This window comes from Dasypus novemcinctus, chromosome 8, assembly GCF_030445035.2.
Source record: "Dasypus novemcinctus isolate mDasNov1 chromosome 8, mDasNov1.1.hap2, whole genome shotgun sequence".
NCBI classification, from domain to species: Eukaryota; Metazoa; Chordata; class Mammalia; order Cingulata; family Dasypodidae; genus Dasypus; species Dasypus novemcinctus.
In genome coordinates, this window is record NC_080680.1 from 88,844,194 (window position 1) to 88,852,199 (window position 8,006).

Consider the following 8,006-nt stretch of genomic DNA (forward strand, 5'->3'; position numbering starts at 1 on the left):
TGGTATTGCATTGAATCTATAAATCATTTGGCTAGGATTGACATCTTCATGATATTTAGTCTTCCATTCCATGAACATGAAATGTCATTCCATTTGTTTAGATCTTCATTGATTTCTTTCAGCATTGTCTTGTAGTTTTCTGAATACAGGTCCTATAATTCTTTGGTTAAATTGATTCCTAGGTATTCGAATCTTTTTGTTGCTATTGTAAATGGAATTTCCCCCCCTGATTTCCTCCTCAGATTGTTCAATACTATTGTACAGAAACAACTAATTTCTGCACATTGGCTTTTTTTTTTTTAAAGATTTTATTTATTTCTCCCCATCCCCTCATTGTTTAAACTAGTCGTGTCTGTTCATCTTCCTTGTTTCTTTAGGAGGCATTGGGAACTGAACCCAGGACCGCCAACGTGGGAGGGAAGTGCCTAAACGTTTGAGCCACCTCCATTCTCTGCATGTTGATCTGAGCTCATTTATTAGCTCAAGTAGCTTTGTCATAGACATTTCAGAAATTTCTAAACATAGGATCATGCCATCTGAAATAGTGAGAGTTTTACTTCCTCTTTTCCTATATGGATGCCTTTTCTTTTTTTTTTTTAAGGATTTTATTTATTTCTCCCCACCCTCTCATTGTTTGCATTTGCTGAGTCCATTTGTTGTGTGCTGATCTTCTTTTTCTAGGAGGCACTGAGAACTGAACCCAGGAAACTTCCACGTGGGAGGGAGGCACTAATTGCCCGAGCCACCTCTGCTCCTGCTTTGTTGCATCTCTTACTGTGTTTCCTCGCTGTCTCTTGGTTGCATCATCTCACTGCATCATCTTGTGCCAACCTGTTGCATCAGGTTGCTGCCTTGCATGTCTTCTCCAGGAGGCATCAGGAACCGAACCAGACCTCCTATATGGTGGGTGGGAACTCAGTCGCCTGAGCCACATCCACTTACCCCTTTTCTTTTTTTTTTCTCTTGTCTAATTGCTCTAGCTAGAACTTTTAGCACAAGATTAACAACAGTGGTGACAATGGGCACCCTCGTATTGTTCTTTATCTTAGAGGGAAAGCTTTCGACCTGTTCCCATTGACTAATATGTTGGCTGTGGGTTTTTCATATATGCCCTTTATCATATTGAGGAATTTTTCTTCTATTCTTATCTTTCGAAATGTTTTTATCAAAAAAGGATGCGGATGCTGGGGGAAGCGGACTTGGCCCAGTGGTTAGGGCATTGTCTACCACATGAGAGGTCCGCAGTTCAAACCCCGGGCCTCCTTGACCTATGTGGAGCTGGCTCACATGCAGTGCCGATGCGTGCAAGGAGTGCCCTGCCACGCAGGGGTGTCCCCGCGTAGGGGAGCCCCACATATGAGGAGTGCGCCCTGTAAGGAGAGCCACCCAGCGCAAAAGAAAGTGCAACCTGCCCAGGAATGGCACCGCACACACGGAGAGCTGACACAACAAGATGATGCAACAAAAAGAGACACATATTCCTTTGCCAATGACATCAACAGAAGCAGACAAAAGAACATGCAGAGAATGAACACAGAGAACAGACAACTGGGGCAGGGGGTGGGGGAAGGGGAAAGAAAGAAAAAAAATCTTAAAAAAAAAAAAGGATGCCAGACTTTGTTGAATGCCTTTTCTGCATTGATCAAGATGATCATGTGCTCCTTTTCCTTCAATGTTTTCCCCCAAAGATTTATTTATCCCCCACTCCCACCCCTGCTCATTGTTTTGCACTCACTGTCTGCTTTCTGTGTGTGCTTGTCTTCACTTTTAGCAGCATCGGGAACTGATCTTGGGACCTTCTGGAGTGGGAGAGAGGTGCTCAATCTCTTGAGCCACCTTAGATACCTGGACTGCTGCATCTCTTATTGTCTCTCCTCTGTGTCTCTTTTTGTTATGTCATCTTGCTGTGGCAGCTTTCTGCATGGGCCAGCACTCTGTGCGGGCCAGCACTCTGCATGGACCAGCTCTCCTTCACCAGGAGGTCCTGGGAATTGAATCCTGGACCTCCTATATGGTAGATGGGAGCCAAATCTCTTGAGCCACATTTGCTTCCCTTTTTCCTTCAATTTGTTAATGTGATGTATTATGTTAATTGATTTTCTTGTGTTGAACCACCCTGGCATACCAGAAATAAATCCCACTTGGTCATGGTGTGTAATTATTTTGATATAGTGTTGGATTCTATTTGCAAGCATTTTGTCGAGAATGTTTACATCCATGTTTATTAGAGAGATTGGTCTGTAATTTTCTTTTCTTGTAGTGTCTTTATCTGGTTTTGGTACTAGGATAATATTGGCTTCATAAAATGTCTTGGGTAATTTTCTCTCCTCTTCAATTTTTTGAAAGAGTTTAAACAGATTTGGTGTTAAATCTTTTCAAAATGCTTGGTAAAATTCACCTGTGAAGCTGTCTGGTCCCAGACTTTGCTTTGCTGGGAGACTTTTGATGATGGATTTAATCTCTTTAAATGTGATTGGTTCGTTGAGTTCTCATATTTCTTGTAGAGTCACTGTAGGTTGTTTGTGCATTTCTAGGAATTTGTCCATTTCATCTATGCTGCCTAGTTTGTTGGCATACAGTTTCTCATAATATCCTCTTATTATCCTTCTTATGTCTGTGAGCTCAGTCATAACTTCCCCCTTTTCATTTCTGATTATTTTTATTTGAGTCTTCTCTCTCTTTTTCTGTTAGTCTAGCTAAGGCTTTGTCAGTTTTACAGATCTTCTCAAAGAACCTGCTTTTGTTTTTGTTTGATTTTCTCTGTTTGTTTGTTTGGTTTTGTTCTTAATTTCATTTATTTCTGCTCTAATCTTTTTTATTTATTTCTCTCTGCTTGCTTTGGGAATGGTTTGCTGTTCTTTTATAGTTTCTCCAGTACAGTTTAGTTTTTTCTTCTTTTTAAATATAGGAGTTTAGGTCTATAAATTTCCCTCTCAGCACTGCCTTTGTTGTATCCCATAAGTTTTTTTTTTTCCTTCACATATTGCAATCTTTAATTGCTCCAAAATAAAAGCAATCTAATGTAAGAGAAATGGAATCATAACTGCCTCCTCTGGGCAGATATGAAGAGAAACGTCATTCATTTTGTTCATTTTTTGGCTGCTGGAATTATGTGTTAGGTCTATCTTGTTTATCATATTATTCAAGTTCTCTGTTTCTTGTTGATTTTGTCTAGTTGTTCTATTTAATAATTTGAATGATGTGTTGAAGTCTCCAACAATTATTGTAGAGATGTCTATTTCTCCCTTCAGTTTTGTTAGAGTTTGCCTCATATATTTTGGGACACCCTGGTTAGGTACATAGATATTTATGACTATTACTTATTCCTGGTAGATTGTCCCTTTTATTAAAATATAACGGCCTTTGTATCTCTTATAACATTTTTTGCATTTAAAGTCTGTTTTGTTCAATATTAGTATAGCTACCTCTGCTCTTTTTTGGTTACTGTTTGCATGGAGTATCTTCTTCCAGCCTTTCTATATCCCTGGGTCTAAGGTGAGTGTCTTGTAAACATATGGATGGCTCGTGTTTTTTTATCCATTCTGTCAGCCTATATCTTAACAAAAAAACACATTTATTTATTTATCCCCTTCCCCTTTCCCTCCCCTCTCCCTCCTGCTCCCCGCTGATTTTGCTGTGTCCATTCTCTGTGTGATCTTTTGTATCTATTTCTCTTTTTTTGTCTTCTCATTTTTTCTCCTCTACGATTCACTAGGATTTGATCTCGGGGACCTCTGATGTGGAGAGAATTTCCCTGTCAGATGCGCCACTGCAGTTCCTGGTTTCTGCTGCACTTCACCTTGACTCTCCCCTTCATCTCTTTTTTGTTGTGTCATCATCCTGCTGTGTGACTCACTTGCGCAGACACTGGCTTCCTGAGTGGGCACTCACATGGGCACTCAGCTCACCACACAGGCACTAGCTGACCACGCAGGCACGCTTTCTCTTCTTCTTTTTCACCAGGAGGCCCCAGAGATTGAACCTCGGTCCTCCCATATGGTAGGCAGAGGTCCTATCACTAGAGGCACATTCACTTTCCAGCTGATATCTTTTGACTGGGGAGTTTAATCCATTCAAATTCAGTGATATTACTATAAATGCATTATTTACTTCCACTATTTTATACTTTGGTTTTCATGTCATACTTGGTTATTCTTTCTGCTACTCTTGTCTTCAACACTCTCCTTGAAGCCTCTGTCTCCTGTCCTTTTCTCTTGGGGTGTAAGGCTCCCTTTAATTCCTGCAAAGGTGGATTCTTTTTTATATACTCTTCTATTTTCTATTTATTTGTGAATACTTTAAACTCACCTTCATTAAATTTCTTTTTTTTATTTTAGCATCCACGTCTTAATGGTGAAGAAACTGATTTAACTAATTAATTATTCAGGTCCTTTGATCAGGGCCTGGAGGAGAGGAAGGCAAATGGGACATCTATGGTGCAAAATTTAAGGAGGCACTCACTCTCCATCACCTTCATATTTTACCTGATAAAGAATTCTTGAGGGAAGTGGATTTGGCTCAACAGATAGAGCATCTGCCTACCACATGGGAGGTCCAGGGTTCAAACCCAGGACCTCCTGATCTGTGTGATGAGCTGGCCCACACACAGTGCTGATGTGTTCAAGGAGTGCTGTGCCATGCAGGGGTGTCTCCCGCATAGGGGAGCCCCATGCACAAGGAGTGCACCCCATAAGAAGAGCCGCCCAGTGTGAAAAAAGTGCAGCCTGTCCAGTAGTGAAGCCGCACACACAGAGAATTGACACAGCAAGATGATGCAACAAAAAGAGACACAGATTCCTGGTGCTGACAAGAATACAAGTGGATACAGAAGAACACTCAGGGAATGGACAGAGCGAGCAGACAACTGGGGGAGAGGGGAGGTGTGGGCAGGGAAGGGGAGAGAAATAAATAATAAAAAAAGAATTCTTGACTGGAAATTTTCCTCCTTCATTATCATAATTATATCCTATCACTATCTTCTCACCTCCATGGTTTCTGATGAGAAATTCATACTAAGTCTTACTGGGCATTCTTTGTATGTGATGGTTTGCTTCTCCCTTGCTTCTCTCAGAATTATCTCTTTATCTTTGACATTTGACATTGAGTAGTTTGTGTCTCAGAGTAGATCTATATTGAATTTATTCTGATTAGGGTATGATGTGCTTCATGGACATGTAAATTCATTTTTTTCATGAGAGGTGGGAAATTTTCAGCTATTATATCCTCAAATACTCTTTCTGCCTCTTTTCCCTTCTCTTTTCCTTCTGGAACTCCCATGCCACATATATTGTTGCATGTCATATTATATGAGCCCCTGTTCAACTTTTTTTTTTTTAAGATTTATTTATTTCTCCCCTTCCTTCCCCCCTCCCCCTAGTTGTCTGTTCTCTGTGTCTATTTGCTGTGTCTTCTTCTTTGTCCGCTTCTGTTGTTGTCAGCCGCACGGGAATCTTGTGTTTTCTTTTTGTGGCGTCATCTTGTGTCAGCTCTCCGTGTGGGCAGCGCCATTCTTAGGCAGGCTGCACTTTCTTTCACGCTGGGTGGCTCTCCTTACAGGGTACACTCCTTGCACGTGGGGCTCCCCTATGTGGGGGACACCCCTGCATGGCAGGGCACTCCTTGCGTGCATCAGCACTGCGCATGGGCCAGCTCCATATGGGTCAAGGAGGCCCGGGGTTTGAACTGTGGACCTCCCATGTGGTGGGCGGATGCCCTAACTACTGGGCCAAGTCCGTTTCCCCCTGCTCAACTTTTTTTCCATTCTTTTTTCTCTCTGTTCTCTCTTCAATTTCAGCTGTTTTATCTTCTGTTTCACTTATTCTTTCTTCTATCATTTTGAGTCTATTGTATGCCTTTGACATGTGTTTTTTTTATGCAAGATTTATTTCTCCCACCCCCCTCATTGTTTTGCACTCACTGTCTGCTCTATGTCTGTTTGTTGTGTGCTTGTCATCTTTTTAGGAGGCTCTAGGAACCAAACCTGGGACTCCCATGTGGGAAGGAGGCACTCAGTGACTTGGGCCACCTCTGCTTCCATTTGTTGGGTCTCTCATTGTGTTTCCTCATTTGCATCTCTTTGCTACGTCATCTTGTTGCATCAGCTCACTGTGCCTGCTTAACATGGCAGCTTGCTGTCTTGTTTTCTTTAGGAGGCACCAGGAACCAAACCTGAGACCTCCCATGTGGTGGGTAGGTGCCCAACTGCTTGAGCTACATCTGCTTCCCTCTAATGTGTTTTTGATCTCCCATATTATGTCTTTTATTCCCATGAACTGTTTTTTTCTATTCAGGTTTTCAAATTCTTTATGGTCATTTAGTGTCTTCCTGGTGTCCTTTTTCTCTTTAGGTATATTGCCTTTCAACTCATTAATTTGATTTTGGAAATTTGTGTCAATCTCATTAGTTGTCTCAATTTCTGTGTCTCGTCTGGGGCTTTCCTGCAGTTCTTTCCTTGGGCCATTTATTCCATTTTCTTAGTATGGCTTGTAATTTTTTTTGCTGATGTCGAGGCATCTGATTATGATGGTGGGTTCAGTCATAACTTCCCCCCTTTCATTTCTATTTATTTCCATCTTCTCTTTTTCTTTGTTAATCTAGCTAAGGGTTTGTCAACTTTATTGATCTTCTCAAAGAACCAGCTTTTGTTTTTTATTTTCTCTATTGTTTGTTTTTGTTTGTTTTCAATTTATTTCTGCTCTAATCTTATTTATTTCTGCTTGCTTTGGGAATGGCTTGCTGTCCTCTAAGCCAGTTTCCTCATCTGCAGAATAGGGGTAATAATGGAACCTATTTCATAAGGTGGTTGGGAAGACCTATTGACATTATGTGAAAGTACACAGGTTTAAAAAATGACTAGAAGCCCAGAAATAAGAACGCAGGTTGCTTGGGGTCAGTGTCATAGAAGCTTTCAGTCAATCTAGGAAGTATCAATGCAAACAGGTGTTTAGGGCCTGGAAGAACAGGACCTGAGCCTGGCCACTGAAAAGGCATGTGTTACTGCAGAGGGTGGGTTGCTGCCCAGCACTAAAGGAGAGCTGGATTCCAAACATATGTATGCTCTAGGTCCTGTATAGCATTCAGTAGCTCATCAAATTCTCACAGCAGTCTTGAGAGGTGGGTACTCACAGCTGAGACAGCTAGTCCCCAAGAATCCATGTTTACCCTCATTTCCCAGTTGCCCTTGCAGTCAGTTTGGGCCACATGACTAGTTATGAACAATGGGCTGTGAGCCAATTTGGAGCCAAGTCAGTTAATAGTTGATGTGCCTTTTCCATCTCTCTTCCCTTCCTGTGGTGCCTCTTGTGGCCACAGTGCTGCAGTGTCATAGCTATGAAATGCAGGTGACTTGCAAGAGAAATAAACCTTTATTGTGTTGGGCCACTGAGATTTTAGAGTTGTTTGTTGATGAAGCTAATGTCAATTATTACCCTGACTAATATAGTATTTCTATTTTTTCTATCTCATAAATACCAAGTCAGTTGCCCAAGGTCATGTAGCTCATGAGTGAGCAGAGGTGGAACTCATACCAGGCCTCACTTGCATGGCTGTTCTTCAGGAAGCATACTTCCTTCATTTCACTGCTATCACACTCTATGAGTGGTCTACAGGGACAGAGCCAGAGGGGCAGTTGGGACACTACTGAGTTGGCACGAAAGCCTGGATTATACTGAGCAGCTATGTCACTCATTTCTTCTGCCATTGATTACTGATGATAAGCAACATGAAATGAAGAAAGGATGACAAAAGCTCACCCTTGCTTGGCAGAGAATTACAAGTGGGGACTGAAACCCTTGTTCTGTACACCTACTGCCAAGGAAAGAATTTTTCCCATTGTCACCATTGCTCATGCTCTACTGTTATCTACTTCACTCCCAACTCAGAATGACACTATTTCAAAGCACAGCCTTCAGAATCAGACTTGACTCAAATCCCTTGCTTGTCATTTACTGGTTGTGTGAGAGGCAAGTCACTTTGCCTCTCTGAACTTCAATTTCCTCACGTGTAAG